Here is a 22,839-nt window from a genome sequence, read left to right as displayed (position 1 = left end):
CTCTAGCCTCAGGAATACATCAAAGCAAATAACACTGATCACTGCCAGGTGGTTCTCAGGGCTCCACAGCACACTGCCAGGAGGAAGTTAGGAGATGGCTCTGGAGAGAAAATGTTTGTCCTGAGATCCACTAGCCTGATCCTTCTGTGAGCAACTCCAAGAACTAGCAAGTACAGCATCTCTGTCTCTATCGCTCTTAGAGAAATTATTATCTGTACAAAATTACACTGTGCTATCTGGTATTGTGCCATTTTAAATTTCAGCCTAGATCAGTAAAATGGATAAATGACTGATTGAATGGAATGGGGTTCTCAACTTTGGCACTGTTGACATTTTGGACTGTATAATTTTGGGTTGGGGATGAAGGACATGTTCTGTCCATTGTAAGACATTTAGCAGAGTAGGACGCTAAGTGTTGCAAGATGTTTAGCCAGTAGCATCCCTTGCCATTATGACAACCAAAATTGTCTCTAGACTTTGCCAAACATCCCCTGGGGGAAAAAATGCCCTAGGACAGCCACTGGAATTGAGTGAAAAGAACATGTATTATCTGAAAATCAGATGGAGGTTTCCTCCCATTAGGACTCAAGGTAGGTCTAAAGATCTTCTGCATTGTGTCAACCCTCCTTCTTCATGCACCCCCAGAATATCATGCATGAATATTGCTTTGATCATAGGTACAGTGGGTACATCCAAATGCATTTTGTTCTAGGTAATGGGGAATTTAGCTTTCCTCAAAGCAATTCTATGGATCACATCTAACAAAGACCAAGCACATGTAATGTAAGCACATTTACTACCCTGTTACCTGTATATCCAAGCACTTGACAAATACAACAGCATACTAAGTTATATCATACCAGAGAGGTCGCCCACACATCAGATGGAACACACATTTACTTGCACATTATTAGTCATAAAAATTTGGTCCCTGTGCCATTTGCAGAATTAAATAACCACATGGGAGCAAAACATTTAGAAGCAAAGAGAAAAGTGATTTTTCAGATGTGATTGGAAGAAACGAATGGCTGAGTTATCAGGTCTTTCTAGCAATACTAGTGTAATTCCAGATATTCCATGTAACTTGTAAGGCACACCAAATTAAACAGCACGTGTAAAACTAACTCACTTTCACAGACCTTGTTAAATTGGCCACAAAGTCTGTACACCAAGAAAAGATTCAAAGAGTTACAAAAAGAACTGTGATTGGGTTGGGCTAGAATAGAATAGAAGACAATTATTTGTGTAATCAAACCTGGACTTTGTAAATGAGGGATCGATTAACCACGTAGAGGTTGTATTCAAAAATGTTTGTCCCTGCCCTATGACCTGGAAAATAGAAAAAGGGCTGAGTAAAGGCTTCTCTTTCCTGCTGCTCTCCTCTTCTTTCCCCTCACCTTCTTCCTTCTCTGTTATTAAGCTGATGGTTGTCATCTTATCACTATCTATTTATTGATATCAACTGGTTTTATGCTAGAGGCCAAGAGGCCTCATGGTCCGAATTCCTCGGGAATATTCAGAATGCAGATCTAACTAAATTAGTGATGGTGGCCCTGCTAACATGAGTTTGTGTCTTTACTAGTCCCAGGTTAGGTAATTTGTATATGTCTTTCTAATTTATTTATTAGAACTGATATAAATTAGTACTTACATAGAATTCAGTCATCCTCTGGTTACCTAGCTTAGGTGACTTCAGCAAGAGATGTCCAGAGTCTCAACATTGGGCGATTGAAGAACAGAAAAACTGGGATGAAATATCTGTCGACATAGCTCAACAAGGAATCAGGAACAGAGAGTCTTCAAGATGGCTGACTAGAGGCATCTGGTACTTGCCTCCTCCACAAAGAAGAACCAAAATAGCAAGTATATTATTACACTTTGAATAGATCATCTAAGAAAGAACACTGGAATTCAACCAAGAAGTGGCAACAAATACCTAAGGCAAGGAAGGAGAGGGAAGTCAGGCAGCTTTCTCGGCCAGGAGCAGCTGGGATCCCGGAGAGGCTCCCCAATGCAGGGAAGGATAGATAAGGGGCTCCCTGTGGTCCACATTCTCACCATGGACTCATGCAACCCTACCCATAGGAAAGCCCTTTGACCATTGTAGGCCCTGAAACTAACGTAGGTAGCTACCTGGAGACCGTACAATGGTATTACTCCAGAGAGGGAGCTCACACTGGGTCCCACAACCACCCCCACAAGTCCTAAGAAGCTACAGCAAGGTGCTATTTTGAGAGCCCAGTCCTCACCAGACTGCATTGTGCTATAAGGTCCAACAGCCCCTGTATCTCCACATTCCTGGAGCCCCACTGGCATCCCTAAACTTTAGCCATCACCACTGCTGGCTGCTGCCTCCAAGGCAAAAGCACGAGCCATTGGCAACAAGCCTGCCACTCCCAGTGGGACCTCTGAGCGTTTTCATGTCCCCTGAGAGAAGACTCCCACACGCACAGCCACCGCCACTATTGGCTGCTGCACCCAGGGCCAAAGCACAAGCCACTGGCAGCAACCCTGCCACCTCAGCAGCAGAGCCACTGTGCACTTACAAGTGACCTGAGGACAGGCTACCTTACCTGCAGCCATCAACTGGGGTGAAAGCATATACTCCCCAGCTGCCTGTCTATGACTTCTGCCACTAAAAACAACCCACCCAAGAGCAGGGCCATGACAGCCACTGCTGTCCTCATCCAAACATTCCACTGGGGCCCTAGGGATCACCCCACCCCTGCCTACCATAGCCAGCACCTGTATGCACTACCAGAGGGCCAGAGGACACACGTACCTGGCCCATCTTTATCCTCCCCAATACCAAAATGTGTTATCTGAGAGCCTTGAGTTCACCCTGCCCCATTTACCACCATTGGCATCTGAGCACTCCTCTCACGGGATTGAGGACAGGCCCACTCAATCTGCAGCTACCAGCATAGCAGGCACCCACCTGCGTGCACCACCTGTGTGCCTCAAGACTGGCCCTCCTCACCCATCACAGCTGCTACCAATACCAGCACAGGCCACTTGGGAGCTAGAGGGTTGTCCTGCTATGGCTACTGCCATTACTCATGCCCTGCCCACTGCCCAGGGTCCTAAGGACCCACCCACCCACCTGGCCCACTGCCACTGTTGCTGGCACCCGAGCAAGTCAGCAAGCCACCTGGCGACCCAAGAACCAAATTGCCTAGAATAGCTAACACCAATGCAATCATATGCCACCCTGAGGACCAAAGAAAGGCATGCTCAGCCTGCAACTGCCTTCACTTGGGCCTGAGGATTGGACTGTCTGGTGTTTTCGTTCCCAGCAAAACTTCACCACAGCCTCCACTAACAACTGCAACCAAAGTCACTGAGAAAATCACAGACACCACTAACACCATTTACAGGTGAAGAAATTACATGGAGACTACTACTGCACACACCCAGAAGTAAAACCGAAGTGTCCTAGCTAATTAACACCACTGATACATCTTCAGGAAAAAGCTCTCGCCTACAAAAGCAAATCCAAAAAAAAATGGGAGAAGTGACTGTTTTATCAGATGCGCAGATATCAACATAAGGACAAAAGAAACATGAAAAAGCAAGGAAACACGACACCTCCAAAAAAAGTCGTAATTCTCTAGCAACAGATTACAATAAAAAGGAAATTTACAAAATCCCAGGAAAAGAATTCAACATATTGATATTAAAGAAGCTCGGTGATTTTTCAAATGTACAATTAAATTAATTTTTACTATAATCACCCTGTTATGCTAAAGAACACAGATGAACAATATAAATATATCACAAAAACAATTCAGGATATGAATGACAAATTTACCAAAAAGATAGATATAATTAAAGAGAACCAAACAGAAATCCTGGAAATGAATAATTTATTAAATGAAATAAAAAATACTTCAACAATAGACAGCTAGAACAGAAGAAACAATTTCAGAGCTTGAAAACAGGTCTTTGGAAAAAAAAACCAGTAAGATAAAAATGAAGAAAAAAGAATAAACAAACCCTACATGACATATGAGTCACCTTAAGGTGGCCAATTATTTAAATATTCAGTGTCCCAGAAGACAACAGTAAGACAATAGAATAATAGAAGGCAATAGAAAAATAGAAAACCTATTTAACAAAATAGTGGCTGAAAAATCCCTAACTCTAGTAAGAGTTTTAGACATCCAGATAGAGAAAGCTTACAGATCCCCAAATAGACACAATTCAAAAACATCTTCTCCACAGCACATTATAGTCAAACTGCCAACAGTCAAAAGCAAAAAGAGAATTCTAAAAACACCAAGAGAAAAGTTTCTAGTCACTTATGAGGGAACCTCTATTAGACTAACAGGGAATTTCTCAATAGAAACCTTACAGGCCAGGAGAAAATTAGATGATATATTAAAAGTGCTGGTGGGGTGGGAATATTATGCAAGAATACTATACACAGCAAAGTTATCCTCATAAATGAAGGAGAAATAAAGTATTTTCAAGACAAGCAAAAGCTGAGAAAAGATATCACCACTAGACTGTATCTGCAAGATATGCTTAAGGGAGTCCTACAACTGGAAATGAAAGAACAATATCTACCATCATGAAAACATGTGAAAGTATAAAACTCACTGGTAGAGTAAACACACAAATAAAGAAGAGAAAGCAGACCTGGTATGGTGACTCATGCCTGTAATCCTAGCAATTCGGGAGGCTGAGGTAAGCGGGTCACTTGAGGTCAGGAGTTTGAGATCAGCCTGGCTAAAGTGGCAAAACCCATGGCAACTAAAATACAAAAATAAGTTGGGCATGGTGGCGTGTGCCTGTAGTGCCAGCTACTCAGGAGGCTGAGGTGAAAGGATTGCTTGAACCTGGGAGGCGGACATTGCCGTGAGCTGAGATCACACCACTGCACTCCAGCCTGGGCAAGAGAGCAAGACTCCATCTCAACTGAAAAAAAAAAAAAAAAGGAGAGAGAGAGAGAGAAAGGATTCAAATGTTACTGCTACAGAAAACCACCAAACTACAATGATTAACAATGTGAGAAAAAGAAAGGAACAAAGGTTTCTTCATATATGCAAAACAACCAGAAAAAAAATCATAAAATGGGCCGGGCGCGGTGGCTCAAGCCTGTAATCCCAGCACTATGGGAGGCCGAGACGGGTGGATCACGAGGTCAGGAGATCGAGACCATCCTGATCTACACGGTGAAACCCCGTCTCTACTAAAAATACAAAAAACTAGCCGGGCGAGATGGCGGGCGCCTGTAGTCCCAGCTACTCGGGAGGCTGAGGCAGGAGAATGGCGTGAACCCGGGAGGCGGAGCTTGTAGTGAGCCGAGATCGGCCACTGCACTCCAGCCTGGGCGACAGAGCGAGACTCCGTCTCAAAAAAAAAAAAAATTCATAAAATGACAAGAATAAGCCCTCACTTATCAATAATAATCTTGAATACCAAGGCATTAAATTTTCATTTAAAAGATATTGACTGAAATAATGAATTTTTAGAAAACACTGAACTATATGCTGCCTACTAGAAACTCATCTCACCTGTAAAGAAACATATAGGTTAAAGTCAGGGAATAGAAAAATATATTCCACATGAACAGAATCAAAAGCAAACAGCCGTAGCTATACTTGTAGCAGATAAAACAGACTATGAGTCAAAAACTGTTAAAAAAACAAAAAAGACAAATGTCATTACACACTGATAAAGAGATTAGTTGAACAAGAGGACATAACAATTCTAAACATATGTGCACTCAACACCAGAGCACAAAGATTTATAAAACAAATAGTATCAGATATAAAAGAACAGGTAGACTCTAATAGAATAATAGTTGGGGACTTTAACACCCAACTCTCAGCATTAGGCAGATCATCAAGACAGAAAATTAACAACAACAAAAAACCATTGGATTTAAGCTATACATTAGACCAACTTAGAACTAACAGACATTTACAGATCATTTCATTCACAAGTTACAGATATACTTTCTTCTCATCAGCACATGAACCATTCTGCAGGATAGACCAAATGTTAGGACAACAACAAGACTCAACAATCACAAAAATAAAAATTATATCAAGTATCTTCTCAGACTACAATAAAATAAAACTAAAAATCAGTAACAAAGGAACTTTGGAAACTGTACAAATATATGGAATTTAAACATGATCCTGATTGACTATTTACTCAAGGAAGAAATTAAGGAGGAAATCAAAAACTTTCTTGAAACAAAGGAAAATTGAAACCCAACATACCAAAATCTATTGTACACAGCAAAAGTTGTGCTAAAAGTTTATAGCAATAAATGCCTATGTCAAAAAAGTAGAAAAACTTCAAATAAATATTCTAATAATGCATGTGAAAGAACTAGAAAAGCAAGAGCAGAACAAATCCAGAATGAGTAGAAGGAAATGACTAATAAAGATCAGAACAGAGATAAATGAAATACTGACTGAAAAAATAATACTAAGCATCAACAAAATGAAAACTTCATTTTTTGAAAGATAAGTACAATCGACAAACTGCTAGATAGACTAACCAAAAGATCCAGATGAACAAAATCAGAAACAACAACAACAAAAAAGCTATTACAACTGAGACCACAGATATACAAAGATCATCAGAGACTACTATGAAGAACTATACAGTAAGAAACTGGAGAAGCTAGAGGAAAGGGATACATTCCTGGACACATACAACCTACCAAGATTGAACTGGGAAGAAATAGAAGACGTGAACAGACCAATAATCAGTAATGAGATTGAATCAGTAAAATAATAATAAAAAAAAGTCTGAGATGGGAGACTGGGTTTTTCTTTCTCCCGTCAAAGAAAAACCCAGGACCAGATGACTTCACTGCTGAATTCTACTAAACTAACAAAGAACACGAGTTTTTCTCAAACTATTCCAAAAAACTGAAGAGGTGAGAATTCTCCCTAATTCATTCTACAAGGTCAGCATTACCCTGATACTAAAACCTGACAAAGGCTCAACAGAAAAAGAACACTGCCTGCCAATATTTCACATGAACATAGACACAAAAACAAAACAGTAGCTTACTTAATCTAATACGCATCAAAACTAGAATAAGCCATGATCAAGTGGCATTTATACCAGGGATACAAGAATGGTTCAACATACACAATTCAATAACTGTCATATATCGCATATTTACAAAGAAGGATAAAAGCCATCTGACAATCCCAATACCTGCTGAAAAAGCATTTGCTAAAATTCAACATCCCTTCACAATAAAAAAAAAAACTCTCAAAAAAATTAAACATAGAAGAAACACTTCAACTTATATCACAAACCCACAGTTAACATCCTATCAGAAAAGGAAAAACTGAAATCCCTTCTTCTAAGAATTGAAACAAGACAATGATGCCCGTTTTTGCCACTCTTATTCAACATAGTACTGAAAGTACTAGGCAATCTGGCATGAGAAAAAAAATAAAAGGCATCTACATTGGAGCCAGGCACAATGGCTCACACCTGTCATCCCAGTACATTGGGAGGCCAAGGCGGGCAGATCTCCTGAGGTCAGGAGTTCAAGACCAGCCTGACCAACATGGTGAAACCTCATCTCTACTAAAAATACAAAAATTAGCTGGGTGTAGGATGCCGAAGCAGGAGAATCACTTGAACCTGGGAGGCAGAGGTTGCAGTGAGCCAAGATCACACCACTGCACTCCAGCCTGGGCAACAAGTGAGACTCTGTTTCAAAAAAAAAAAGGCATCCACATTGGAAAAGAGGAAATCAAATTGTCCTTTGAAAATACCATAATCTTACATGTACAAAAGTCAAAAAACTCCACCAAAAACTTTTAGAGCTGATAAACAATTTCAGTAAAGTGACAGGATACAAAACCAAAACACAAAAATCAGTAGCATTTTTATATACCAATAATCAAATAACCAATAAAAAAAGCTACATCAAGAAAGCAGTCTCACAATAGCTACCAAACATAAAATACCTGGGAATAAATGTAAGGTGGTGATTCTTAGCATTATTTTTTAGTCAGTATTTCATTTATCTCTGTTCTGATTTTTATTAGTTATTTCCTTCTACTCATTCTGGGTTTGTTTTGCTCTTGCTTTTCCAATTCTTTCAGGTGCATTATCAAAATGCTTATTTGAAGTATTTTCTACTTTTTTGAAGTAGGCATTTATTGCTATAAACTTTTCTCCTAGCACAACTTTTGCTGTGTGTCATAGATTTGTAAGTTGTGTTTCAAGGCTTTAAGGTGGTGAAGGATCTCCACAAGGAAAACTGCAAAACATTGATGAAGAAAATTGAGGAGGACACTAAAAAATGGAAAGACATTCCATGCTTATGGATCAGAAAACTTAATATTGTTAAAACAACCATACTACCCAAAGCAATCTACAGATTCAATCCAATCCTTATCAAAATACCAATGTTATTTTTCACAGAATTAAAAAAAATTAAAATTAGTATAGAACCAAAAAAAGAGCTTGAAGAGCCAAAGCAATCCTAAGCACAAAGAACAAAGCTGAAGCATTACACTACCTGACTTCTACATATATTACAAGGTTACAGCAACCAAAACAGCATGGTATTGGTACAAAAACAGATACATAGACCAATGAAACATAACAGAGAACCCAGAAATAAATCCACATATTTGCAGCCAACTAATTTTGGACAAAGGTACCAAGAACATACACTGGGGAAAGGACATCCTCCTCAACAAATGGTGGTGGGAAAGCGGAAAATTCATGTGCAGAAGAATGAAAATGGACCCCTATCTCTCAGCATGTCTAAAAATCAACTCAAGATGGATTAAAGACTTAAACATAAGACCCAAAACTTTAAGACTACTAGAAGAAACCTTAGGGGAGACACTTTAGGACACTGGCCCAAGGCAAAGATTTTATGGCTAAGACCTCAAAAGCACAGGCAACAAAACCAAAAATAGACAAACGGGACTATGGTAAACTACAAAGCTTCTGTGCAGAAGAGGAAACAACCAATAGAATGAAGAGATAACTTGTTGATCGGGAGAAATATTTGCAAACTATTCATCCAACAAGGGACTAATATCCAGAATACACAAGGAACTCAATGGCAAAAAATATATAAATAAATAATTTTATTACAAAGTGGTCAAAGGGTATGAATAGACATTCCTCAAAATAAGACACACAAATGGTCAACGGGTATATGAAAAAATATCCAGCATCACTAATCATCAGGTAAATGCAAATCAAAACCACACTGAGATAATATCTTACCCCAGGAAGAATGGATATTATTAAAAAGACAAAAAATATCAGATGCTAGTGAGGATGCACAGAAAAATAAACTCATATGCATTTGGTTGGAGTGTAAATTAGTACAGCCACTGTGGAAAACAGTATGGAGATTTCTAAAAAACACTGAAAATAGAACTACCATGTGATCCAGCAATTCTACCACTGAGTATTTATCCAAAGTAAAGAAAATCTGTATATCAAAGAGATACCTGCACCCTCATGTTTACTGCAACAATATTCACAAGTGCCAAGATAGGGAATCAACTTGAATGTCCATCAGTGAATGAATGGATAAAGAAAATGTGGCATATATACATAATGGCATACTATTCAGCCATAAAAAAGGATAAAATTATGTTATTTGCAGCAACATGGATTGAACCAGAGATCATTATGTTATGTGAAACAAGCCAGGCACAGAAAGACAAATATTTCATGTTCTCGCTCATACATGGGAGCTAAAAAAAAAGTGGATCTCATGGAAATAGAGATTAGCTTGTTGGTTATCAGAGGCTGGGAAGGGTGTGTGGTGGTCAATGTGGAGGAAGAGTAAAGAGAGATTGGTTAATGTGTACAAACATACAGTTAGAAAAATAAGTTCTAGTGTTCAATAGGAGAGTGGTGCGCCCATAGTTAACAACAATGTATTTTATATTTAAATAGAGCTAGAAGAGAGAACTTGAACTGCTCCCAACACGTAGAAATGACCAATACTCAAAGTGATGGATAGTCCAAATACTCTGACTTGATCATTACACATTCTATATATGTAACAAAATATCACATGTATCCCATAAATATGTAAAAGTAAAAATATGATGTATCAATTCTAAAAATAAACATCAAAAAGAATCAGGAATAGCAACTCCAGTAACATTTAGAATACAGCTGAAGTCCTAGAGAAGACTCAAAGCTCTGCTCCTCATGGTGACCTACATATGCAGAGATGATGGAATTCTAGAAGTGAGTCTGCAGGTTTGAGCATCTCAGTACAGGGTTTGATATCTTCCAGGAAGATCACAAGAAGGACAATTTTCTAGGTCCCTCCTATTAATGCCTAAATGTTCCAAGATAAGTGGACTAATGCCTGGTCAGCATGAAAAAAGATATCTGATTAAGAAACCGGTGATTTCACGAAGAAGGGATCCTAGAGCATTTGACTTCAGATCAGCCACTTCAGAGGAGGGAAAGCTGGGTCATAGGGTAGGACTATATTAGGTTTCTCAAGGAAGGAGGGTCTATTTTTTACGAAAGGCTCCTTCTTCCAGGGATATTGAAATAATTGAAGCATTGAATTTTCTTTACTATTCATCATGGCCAAATTTCAAATATGGCATGCTCATAATGTTAGGAACCTCAGCCAATAAACTTAATTCCTCAAGCTTCTGGATAGTATTTAAAAATGCATGACGTGAAAAAATTATAATTCTTATCTTTTCCCCAATACTCTTCTCACACAAGTATCGAATCATGGAACAATATAATTTTACCCAAAAGACTGCCTAATCCAGGATTTTTTTGAAAGGTCGAAAAACTCCTACTGAGAGTATATGATCTAAATTTAGATGCCACAGGAGACACAGCATTAAATATCACTGTATCACATAAAGAAAAATGTTTATTCTCAGTAAAGAGTTTATTCTTCTTTTGGGAAATGTCTGTTCAAGTCTCAGTTATTAGCCTATTTCCAATACCTCTCCAATATTTGCTAATCTTTTTAGAAAACAGAAAGCAGACCTGAGGCTCAGAGACTGCACAGGCAACAATATCTAGCTGGATTTAAATAACATTATGTGTTTATATTACATTTATTTTTGTGGCTACTTCCTGTATGTGCTAAGTGCTACTGCTATACTATGGCTATGTAAAAAAGTTTCACCTTAAATAATGTTAAGTTAAAATGATTACATTTTTGATGTGCAGCTCTAGAAAAAGAAACAAAAAAAAATTTAATGTACAAATTTCCTGGAAAAAATAGTGTTAAGTAAACAATAGTTTAGTTGAACCAAAAATATGAAAAAAATCATAAAAGTAGTATGCAAATGATTAAAGTTTAGGAAAAACTGATCTCATCACTACCACTTATTTTACAGATGAGGAAATTTTTTCCTAAAAGGTTACATGGCTTGCCTAAGGTCACACAGCCAATTAATAGCAAAGCCAAGATTTGAACCCATGTCTTATGATGCTCAGTCTTATCAATAATCATATGTAGCGAATGCTGGGCATGTTCCTCCAAGGTCTCCCCTTCAGAACTGAGGCAATTATCCTCCCAACCACAGAGAGTATTAGTGACCAACAGCTCTCAGCAGTATCTTCTGGAAATTGCTGTAAGGTTAAAAAAAGTATCCAAGGTCATGTGACATTATGATATGGTAAAAAATATATATATATTTGGTCTTCATCCCCAGTTCCTGGCACAGAAAAATCCTTCTAATTTCCTGAATGATGGAGTATCTTTTGTTATAATATTTGGTCTTAGTCCCTGGTCCCTGACACAAATGCTTCTAAGAGCCTTGGAATTTCCAGAGTGCTAAGCGTGTCTTTTTGTATGCTAATGAGATGGCTGGTGACTGGAGGACCCTAGACAGATTCAGGATGGACTCAGGTTGCCAGAAAGACTAACACATAGTTGGAGGGTTGGAACTTTCAGCCTCACCTCACAACCTTCAGGGAAAGGAGAGGGGCTGGAGATCAAAGTAACTGCCAAAGGCCAATGATTCAATCAATCAGGCCTATGTAATGGAGCCTACATAAAAACCTCAAATGATGGGGTTCAGAGTGCTTCCAGGTTGTTGAACACGTCGACCTGCTAGTAGGGTGGTGCACCCTAACTTCCTTGGACTAATGTTCCTGCTCTCGGGACCTTTCCAGACCTCCTCTATGTACCTCTCCATCTGGCTATTCATTTTTATCCTTTATCATAAACTGGTAAATGTAAATAAAGTGCTTTCCTGAGTTCTGGGAGCTGTTCTAGCAAATTATCAAACCTGAAGAGGGAGCTGTGGGAACTCCCTAGCTATGAAGCCAATTGGTAGGAATTTTCAGGTGATTGGCATACGGAGTAGAAGCAGTCTCATGGGATTAAGCCCTTAACTTGTGAGATCTGATGCTAACTCCAGGTAGTTAGTATCAGAATTGAAGCTAAAGGTAGGAACCCAGGTGGCATCCAGAAAGTTGAAGAGTTGGTTGTTGTTGTGGGAACCACCTCACACATTTGATATCAGAAGTGCTGTATTGATACAAACAGATCATAGAAGCCATGTCCCATATCTGGAAGCAGCCTTCATCGATGACTGGTCAATGATGCAGGGGAGAAGGTGTACAGCCTCAACCCCTTTGCTGTAGGATGAGACAATTGCTGAAGGACCATCTGAGTTGCAGAGCTCGGTGTGGAATCATCTGGAGCCTCTGTTGTGACTACATTGCAGTTCAATCTGCCCTCTGCCCAATCCTACTTCCTTCATGATCCCACATGCGGATCCAGGCATTCCCCCAATAAACTTCCTGCACGCATATCTTTGTCTCAGAATCTGCTTCCCAGGGAAGCTATAAAACATCATTTTTCTTCTCTATTTCCAATTACAATATAAAGTTATCAAAATACCATGTCATTAAAGAGGACAAGGCAAAAGCAAGTAAATATTAATGTTTTCATTACCTGTGACCAGATTAGAATACTTAACTCAATGCCAAAGGCTGCTATAAAACTTACATTGTAAGAAATCAAATAGAGTATTATCATAGATAACGTATATGAGTTTAGGGAGATTTTTGGTCAAAAATTAATCGTAAGATTATAAATGAGAGCTTAAACTTTATAGTGTCAATTATAGATTTAGATCTAATTTTTGAAGTAACAACTGCAAATATAGAGATTCAAATATTTGAACACATATCCACATCAGACAGTAGTTCACATTGCCTAATATTATTTTAAAGAGTATGCTATTTTGAAAGAACTTTTGATATAATTTCAAAGATATAAAACTAGATTAGAACATAATAGGAATGTTTCCTCACCTAACGAATTCAACAGACACTTAATAAAGGCTATATTTCAGGGAATATAGACTTCAGTAAGATGTTATTGCTATTAGAATATTATCAGCATATTGAAGGGCTAAGACTCTCTCATTGTCTCTTTAAATACTGTTGCTGCCTCATTCTCTCCTCTCCTTCCAGAACTCCAATTAAATGTATGTCCAACCTTCTCACTTAGTGTATCTTACCTGCCCTTCAGCATGTTCAATTATTTTGACTTTCTCTGCTTCATTCTGTATAGTCTCTTATGACCTGATTTTCAGCTCTTTCTTTGACCAAGTCTAATCTGCAGTTAAACCTATTGAGCTGTTCATTTTGGTTTTTATATTTTTTAGTTCAAGAACTTCTACTGATTAATAGTTCCTCTTCAAATCTACTGTATCACTTCTTGTAGATTATAGTTCACTGTCAAAAATTTCAAACTTGGCTTCTATCCCTTTTACCACAGCAACCAAAGTTCTCTTATATTCTATGTGCAGTATTTTCAGTTTCTGGGGTACTGGTGGATCTAATTCTATCATCTATTATTTCTTATGGTGTTTACCCATATTAACTTATCTCCCTCTGATGCCTGGTTTTTAAATTACTTGTAGAATTAATATAGGGCCTCATATGACATTTTCTTCCACCAATGATGTTTTTAATTTGTGGCTAGCAGGTACTTAGGACTTTTCGGCATATGAGACCACCTTTTCAAGTCTTCAGATTTTCTGAGTCACCCAGAAGAGTTGGAGAATGACTCTATGTGAAGACTAGCTTGTGCATGGTTCACTTTTACTTCTAGAGAGCAGTCCTTTAGGTCTCAGCCCTAAAGCAGGGAGTGGATCACTAGGGTCTCCATTCCTGGAGAGCTCTATATTGTTCTTGTTCTCCTAGATGAGGAAAGTCACTGAATATACAATTCAACCTTTCCAGCCACACCTTCCAAAACAGTAAATGCTTCCAAAGCTGCTATTATTTGAATGTGTTCCCCAAAAACCATGTGTTAGAAACTTAATCCCCAATGCAATTGTATTAAGGGGTAGAACCTTTAGGAGATAATTAGGCAATGAGGTTTCTTCTCTCATGAATGAATTAATGCCATTATTGGGGGAATAGGTTTATTATCTTGGGAGTGGGTTTCTTAGAAAAGGAGGAATTTGACCCCCTCTTGCTCTCGCTCTCCCTCTCTTTGGCTTTCCATCATGTGATGCCTTCTATCATGTCATGATGCAGCATGAAGGTCCTGGTCAGATGCCAGCCCCTTGATCTTGGAATTCCCAGGCTCTAGAGCTATGAGTCAATAAATTTCTGTTCATTATAAATTGTCTAGTTTTTGGTAATCTGTTACTGCAGCATAAAATGGACTAAGACCAAGACAAAAGTACCAGAGTTTTGCTCTTTTCTCTGAATTTCTTACCTCTCTTGACTTCAATCCATTACAAGCTCATTGCATCATTAGAACATTGATTTTTAGAATAAAAAATTTATATTTTATCCACATTTTTTAATTATCTAAAGTTCAATGGTTGGTCTGAAATATCTAACCTACCATTATTCAAGAGCAGAGGTTCATGGAAGGTTAGAGATCAACTCAGATCCCCCTTCTTTAAAAAATACACTGGGAACATTGCTACCACTTCATTTATAATAATGCTTTATATTATTTGTTCATATATTTATTCAAGCAATCACATGGCATAAGTTCTCAATCTAGTTGTGGACAAATCTTCTGAGATTCAAATGTTTGGTTTAAGTGCATACGTATGCTTATCTAGGGTTTTTAATTTTCTGGAGACTCTCAAATGTATATCTGATTCTTCATCTCTGGGAGGGCAAGAACATTATATTTATTTTGAGGTTCTCAATGCCTAGTAAGGGTTTGTTGAATAGATGAAGGACAACTATTTTTATAACCAAGTAAATCATAGATGATTCAAGAGAGAGGTACAAATGCTTGGGTGCAACTTTGGAGAAGGGAGATATGCCATCTACTTACATTGTCAGAAAAGGTTTTCTTTGAAAAGTAACATTTTAGTTGATCCATCAAGGTACTTATGACTTTCACAAGTATAAATCAAGTATGAAAGATGTTAAAGACCAAGTTGGGATATGGACATAGGAAGAATATTGTGTCCAGTACAGATGCATGAGAGATATATAATTGGAAGAAAATTGTGAGATTTATTTCACTGGAAGTTGCTGTATTATCCTGACCTTTAAGATCTTCATTTGCTAAGACAAAGCCCAAGTAGTGTTTACCTGGAAAAACTTAAACCTGATCAAGTGGCTAATTGCCCTGAATTGTTCACAAGTTTTTATATATATCTACCTGGAGAAAGTGTCTTTAGCTTTCAAAGGGAATCAGTGGCATTAAAAAAAAAAAAAAAAAACTAAAAGCTTATAACTCACTGCCTTGTAGTGTATGAATTGATAACCGCATAGGCAGACAGAAGTGCGTAGGCATAGCTAAACATGTTACAGCTGCCGAGTGTTTTGATCTTCCCCAAGAGACTTGGAGTAATGATGCTACTGTGTTCTCAGTTGGTCACTAAAGAACAGAGAGGTCATAGAGCAAAGGGGGTCAAGAGTGACCACAGCATTCTGGATCTCTTTCTTCCTGACATCAAACATTAGCATTTGAAAGAATTTTGGTAGGAAAGTATCTGCTGATAAAATTCTGAAAAACTTTCCACCCACTACTTTCCACTCCCCGGCAAAGAGAGGCATTTAATAAACATATGAACAATAACAAGAAAATAATAATATGCCAAAGAAACAGATTATATTACTAGGCAAATCTCCTAGCACTGATGTCAAGACAGAGAAGATACTGACCCATAGGATTCAAGTCAACCAAAAAGTCAGTGGCAGTACCCAAAATCAACTCTGGCCTTCCTAAAAACCTATATATGTTAATTAAGCCAAGAAACCTATATATGTTAATTTAAATAAATATGTACATCAGATTTCAAACTTTCAAATGTTATCATGCAGAGCTCTATTGGGTGGCACAGAAATGAGGCCTTCCGGTAAAAGAAATTTTAAAGCCATAAATGTGTTAACTCTTGGCACAAGCGAGTGAAGAGTAGTATGGCAGAGAAGCTCTATGAAAGCAACAAGATATAAGGAAAAGGAAATGAGATGGTGTGAAACCCAGACATCATTAAGTATAAAAGTTAGATCATGGGGGAAAAGCCTTGCAGCAAAAATAAACCACTAAAGAAAAGTTTGGTATATTTCACTATTAACAAGTAACATATATAATATCAAAAAATAAAGAGCATAAACAAAGTCAAGCCCAAGTGAAATGCTAGAAGAAAACATACTTCTATTTATTTAAATTATGGTACAACCATGAACTAAAAAACTATATAACTATCACACAAGATTAAGCTGGCTATATGTGTTGGCATGAAAAATGTTCAAGTACATTGGTATGCAGGAAAAGCAAATTGAATAATCGTGTGTAAAAATGATAAAGATATAGGTATATAATGATAGAAACATCTCATTGCTATATGTATATAAACATCTAAAAGAATACTTAGCAAGTGCTTATGAAGTTGTCTTAGGAAGTAGAATCTAATGGGGGAATTTTTTCTCCCTATAATTTATAACTACATATTAATTAAATTGTTTACAAATAGTGAACTGGTATTACCTTTACGGAAAAATATGTTTAGTGGAGAAAGGACAGGTAAAAACAAAAGGGATGCTGTAGACTGGTGAATGGAATGTAATAGAATCTGGAGTCAGACTGCCAGTGTTTAAACTACAACTGCTACTTAAAGACTGCAAGAACTAAAGCAAATGCCTGGTGTTCTTTATCTGTATCTGTAAAAGGGGGAAAACAGCCATATATTCCTCACAGGATTATTGTGAGGTTACGTAGCAGAAGACAGGAAAAATACTTAGGCTATTTCCTGGTACGTAGTAAGTGCTCGACAAATGTGAGGGGTTCTTGACAAAAACACTTCTGGAATTTTAATGCCCATTTTTCTTCAAATATTATCATCTTAACCCCCTCTGAAGTACAAAAATTTAGTTGTCATTTGGGTCCACTTTTTTTTTCCTTTACAACATATTAGGTTGGTGCAATTAAAGTCAAAGAGAAAGTGGGATTTGCTTATAGCGTCCTCTTAATCTAAATATGAAAAGTAAAAGGTATCTGCATTATCCTCAGGACTGGTTGGCTTAATTCTGTCTTTAGAGGGCTGGGATATGGATGCTCTGGGTCAAAACTGTAGGACATTGAGCTAGCACTGACTGGTGGGATCTGGAGATTAGAAATGTTAACATGCATTGTTTTGCGGGGGGGGGGGGAAGGAAGAGGGGAGAATTCATTGCTGACCATTCGTTAGAGAAGTTGCTTTTCCCCAGGTCCCCTAGGAAAAGCTTCATCAGATGCTGTGACTGTGAAATCTGACCCTGGCTTTAATGTGAAACCTGAAGCTAAAGCTATCCTTATCACCATATGGCTTCCTGATCAGAATCAGAATGGCTCTCTTGAGCCTCTAGAAAGAACCCTTCTCTAAACCTCCACATCTATTGCTTGCTTATACTATTTTATCCCAATCAAGTAAGGACCAGAATTCATGTCAACGCAAGGCCTGCAGACTGGTTGTAGGGTCATTAGCTGGTGGTATTCACCAACCAGAGGAATGACCCTAGGTTTCCAATAGAACTAACTTCAAATCCACTCATATCAGAACAGTTACAACATGCTGAAACCAGTTTCCAAACCAAGAGAAAGTCAACAGTCACAAGCCAGCAGAGATATAACATGGCATTGGTCTAAAACCATTATTTGCCAAATGTGTTCCATGGATCCCTAATGTCCTATGAAATACTAGTGGGGTTTGCCAAAAAAATGTTTATCTTATTTCCTGGATAGTTTAGAAATGCCATATATTATGTCTCAAACTTATTAATATACCATGCACATTCATTTTATTAGTCAATCAACAAACATTTATTGAGCAGCTACCATGTACCAGACAGTGCTTTAGGTAGTATGGAAAAAGAGTAAGCAAGACAGATAAGATTCCAACCATGATGGAAGAAGAAAAGAAGCACAAAAACAAATATTAGAGAACACGCAGACAGGTAAATGAGAGAGGTGGGGCATACGGTGACCCGATAGCTCATTGGGCTGTCAGAGAAATCCTCTCTGAGTAAAAGGTATTTAAACTGAGAATTGAAAGACATGATTATCTTTAAAGATTTTTTTTAAATGAAGATTCTTTAGTAAAGAAATATAGTAAATGTATTTATCCTGATATTTCAAATCCATCTGTTTCCACAACCCTTTTTGAGTGGAATACCCATTGGCATCCCAGGGAACACTACTGTTCTTTGGAACCCAGTTTGAGAAGTTCTGGTTTTATCTTGGGATTCTAGTGCTGTTGAATGCACACCATTATCTGCATAATAGTCCCCTATCACACATAAATGCTACTGAAATAACCTGAAAGCCCACCTCCAGTGGGCTAATGGATACAAGCACTTTCTCCACCCATAGCCAAAAAAGCTGTGGCAGCAGTTGGAGACTCAGGACTCTGAACTGCATGTTTCAGGTTCTCCAAGACTTGCACCCAGAGGCATGGTTTGATCTGTTGCTTTTACAGGAAGGGCAGCCTGGGAGTTGAGAACATCCACCACAAAGAGGTAAGTTACTACATGGCAGTTTGCCACAGCAATTAGCCCCTCATGCTCCACCACTAGCTTTCCACTCAATCTCCCGTCCTTACGCTAGGCTTGTGATTCAAAGGCCTTCAGGCCAGGGGCAACAAACTACGGCCTGTGGGCCAAATCTAACCCACTGCCTGTTTTCCAAATAAAGTTCCACTAGAACACAGGCATACCCATTCATTTGCATATTGTCTACAGCTGCAGTGGGAGGGTTGTGTAGTTGCAACAGGGATCCCCTGTATGGCCTACAAAGCCTGAAAACTTGCCATCTGGCCCTTTGCAGAAAGAATGCTGATCCCTGTTCTGGACACCTGTTCTGCACCCTTTTGGCCAGTCCTTCCAGCCTGTGGAGACAGCTACTGTCCTTGCTGACTGTGCTAGGTGAGGGTTTCCATCTTTCCCCAGCAGACACTTATACCTGGGGAAATCTATTGACAATCTTCTAAATGCCTCTCTTTTTCCTTAGAGAGTTAATGCACCTGCTGAGGGAACTTCTGCTGGTATGAGATTCCCTCTGCTCAAATTCCAGCTATGCCACTTGCTCACTCTATGATCATGGAAAATTCACTAACCTCTCCAATCTTCCATTTTAAAGCTTTAAAATGAGGACAATATTAACTGCCTCAGGATTGTTGCAAAGATTAAATGAGGGTGGGGTCTGGTGGCTCACACCTGTAATCCCAGAACTTTGGGAGGCTGAGGAGGGCAGATCACTTGAAGTCAGGAGTTCGAGACCAGCTCTGGCCAACATGGTAAAACCCTGTATCTACTAAAAATACAAAAATTAGCTGGGCATGGTAGTGCGTGCCTATAATTTCAGCTACTCAGGAGTCTGAGGCAGGAGAATCGCTTGAACCTGGGAGGCAGAGATTGCAGTGAGCCGAGATCATGCCACTGCACTCCAGCCCGGGTGAAAGAGCAAGACTCTGTCAAAAAAAAAAAAAAAAAAACATTAAATGAGATGATGCATGTGAAAAACTTTGCATAGCTCCTGACTTGCAGAAGTTGTTTCATAAATGTTAGTTATTATTTTAGCTATTATGAAAAGGACCAAGAAGTGGGAACTGAGCACACAAGACATAAATGCTCTGAGTAGTCCCCTCATGCAAAGTATCTCAAATCACTTTCAACTAACAAATATATGTTAAGCAAGTTTTGGCATAACATCCAGTGCTTTCAATAGCTAATGGTATCTATGTGGCTAATAGATGTTTGTTTTGGAGCTACCACTTTTGAAAACCATTTGTTGTTATATATAAAGCTGAACATACGTGCACCCTAGCATCCCACAACTTCACCCCTAGATGTATACTCAACAGACATGCATACATTTGTTCATAAAGACATGCACTAGAATGTGCAAAGCAGTACTATTTCATTATAGCCCCAAACTGGAAACTACCCCAATTATCACCAACTCCAGAATGGATAAAGATATTCACACGGCTGGGCGCGGTGGCTCAAGCCTGTAATCCCAGCACTTTGGGAGGCCGAGACGGGCGGATCATGAGGTCAGGAGATCGAGACCATCCTGGCTAACACGGTGAAACCCCGTCTCTACTAAAAAATACAAAAAACTAGCCGGGCGTGGTGGCGGGCGCCTGTAGTCCCAGCTACTCAGGAGGCTGAGGCAGGAGAATGGCGTGAACCCGGGAGGCGGAGCTTGCAGTGAGCTGAGATCCGGCCACTGCACTCCAGCCTGGGCTACAGAGCAAAACTCCGTCTCAAAAAAAAAAAAAAAAAAAAAAAAAAAAAAAAAAAAAAAAAAAGATATTCACACAATGGCATGCTATTGGGCAATCAGAATGAACCATCTACAACAATATACAGCAACATGGAGGAATCAGACAAAGTTAAGCAACTTAAGTTATTTGCACAAATGTAAGCAACTTATTTGCTTAACTTTTGTGCGATTCCTCCATGTTACTCTATGTTACTCCATGGAAGTGGGAGTGAGGGGGCCCTTCTGGGATGCTGAGAGTGTACTGCTACTTCATCTGGGTGCTAATTACATAGATGCATTCAGTTTGTAAAAAGTTACCAAAAAACAGAAAGGAGAGAAAAAAGAAGGAAAGGAAGGAGGGAGGGAGAGAGGAAGAGAGACATATTGAGCACATACTCTTTGCCATTCTGTTTTCTTTCATGCCCTCTTTTATATTCATTCTTTTGTTCCTAGCCCTTGACCTTGACTGCTCCCTTGTCTCATATCACCTTTTTCTCTAACAAGAACCTGATTTGCAGATCTATGGCTTTGAAGGAACCATGCAGTACTTGCTCAGTGAAAAAGCACAGACCCCACAAACTCTCCACTTTCTTTATTTCAGGCCTGGCAAAAGGAGATGGGACTCACACCCAGGAAGATGCATTTCCATACACCCACTTCTGAAATATGAAGATGTGCCCAGTCTGTTTGATTCATAGCTGCCTGTTCCACAATTGCAGATACAGTAATTGATAACCCAGACCAAGTTCTCTTCCCCAACTCCCAGGGCTGGAACTGGGGCTGTGTTTGGTCCTCATGAGATCAGTTCCAGTTTTAGAAACTGAGTAAATTGTGGAGCAAATAAATATTGCCAAGTGATGGATTTCTGCTGTGGGTGTGGGTCTCTGTTGGCCATTTGTCTCAGCATATCACCAGCAAAGCACCTCATTGCATTGCATTTCCAATTACACCTCAAAGCTCCACTGGCCCCCTGTCCTTCACCCTCTGGCCTGCAGAGGTGGGCGCTCAGGGAGACAGATCCAAAATCTGGGCTCAGAAGATGAAAATGCCAACTGCTCTCAATTTGAGAGTGGCATGAGACTTTTTGACTCAACTCTGGTTAATTCAGTCATGCTGTCAGAGCTGCTTTGATACAAGGACATCTGAATGCTGCCCCTAAAATAACAAATTAAAAACAACAACAACAACAACAACAAAAATCAAGTGTTATAGAACAGTTCTCCTGCCCCAATCTCCGAGCCTCAGTTCATCCCAACCCTTCCTCCTAGGGTTAGAGAGAGGCTCAGGATGAGTTGAGATACAAGGATGAGGTAAGTGACAGGAGGGACTGAAGGTTGGGATTAAGAGTTGGGAACAGGCATAGGAAGAAGTCCAGTGACAAAAGCCTGGTCAGGAATGGGGAATTAGGACAGATCACATTACATGATAAGAAAAAACAGTGCTGCAGTCATGTTGAATGTTCCAGAAGAGCTCTGCAATTATCATCTTGGTTGAATGTCTTGCAACTCTACCACTCACATGCAGGGATAGGCAGCCATTACCAAGGGCATGGTTGGACCTGAAGCTTACCACTCAAGATCCTCCAGCATTTGGTCAAACTTCCATCTCCATCTCATTTCTTCCCCCTCATGAACTATCATTTTAAATCAAACTCCATGCCATGACAAATCCGCACCCCCCAACACACCGACAGAGGGAAGATCACTAGGCACCCTCCTTATCCTGGTAAATGTACCTGCCCCTGTTGAAATCAGACCCATTTTCCAAGGCCTTCCCTGAATCTCTATTCAGGAGAGGTTTCTTCCCCCAACTTCCATAAAATTTTCTTTTGATGTTTATCTTTACCATGGCATTCATCGCATGCAAACTTGCTTTATGAATAATTTTCTTTCTTCCTCCTAGCTCCTACACTGCATTTTCATGAGGGCAGTGACAGTATTTCATTACAGTAAGTGCTCCTACTTATTGGGCATGTACCAATATGCTTACCTCTTCTCATAAATTTCCTCTAAACTAATAAAAAATCTCTAAGTAGGTGTTATAATTCTCATTTTTACACATCTCTTCTAGCACATAGAAAGCTATGGCTAGTTGGATGGATGGATGGATGGATGGATGGATGGATGGATGGATGGATGGAT

General features: G+C 39.1%; 1 long non-coding RNA gene across 1 annotated transcript in view; it reads left to right on the top strand.

The window, feature by feature from the left end:
- LOC111522857 overlaps window positions 1-22,839 on the top strand; it is a 33,995-nt gene that overhangs the window by 9,615 nt on the left and 1,541 nt on the right. The window contains exons 4-5 of the long non-coding RNA XR_002725361.1: window positions 18,912-18,951; window positions 21,300-21,422. This is a non-coding gene — a long non-coding RNA (uncharacterized LOC111522857). The remainder of the gene's footprint in view (window positions 1-18,911; window positions 18,952-21,299; window positions 21,423-22,839) is intronic.

The sequence above is a fragment of the Piliocolobus tephrosceles genome, chromosome 6 (genome assembly GCF_002776525.5).
Source record: "Piliocolobus tephrosceles isolate RC106 chromosome 6, ASM277652v3, whole genome shotgun sequence".
In the NCBI taxonomy this organism is placed as follows: domain Eukaryota; kingdom Metazoa; phylum Chordata; class Mammalia; order Primates; family Cercopithecidae; genus Piliocolobus; species Piliocolobus tephrosceles.
The sequence above is the reverse complement of the archived record's forward strand: the minus strand, read 5'-3'. Positions and strand labels throughout refer to the sequence as shown.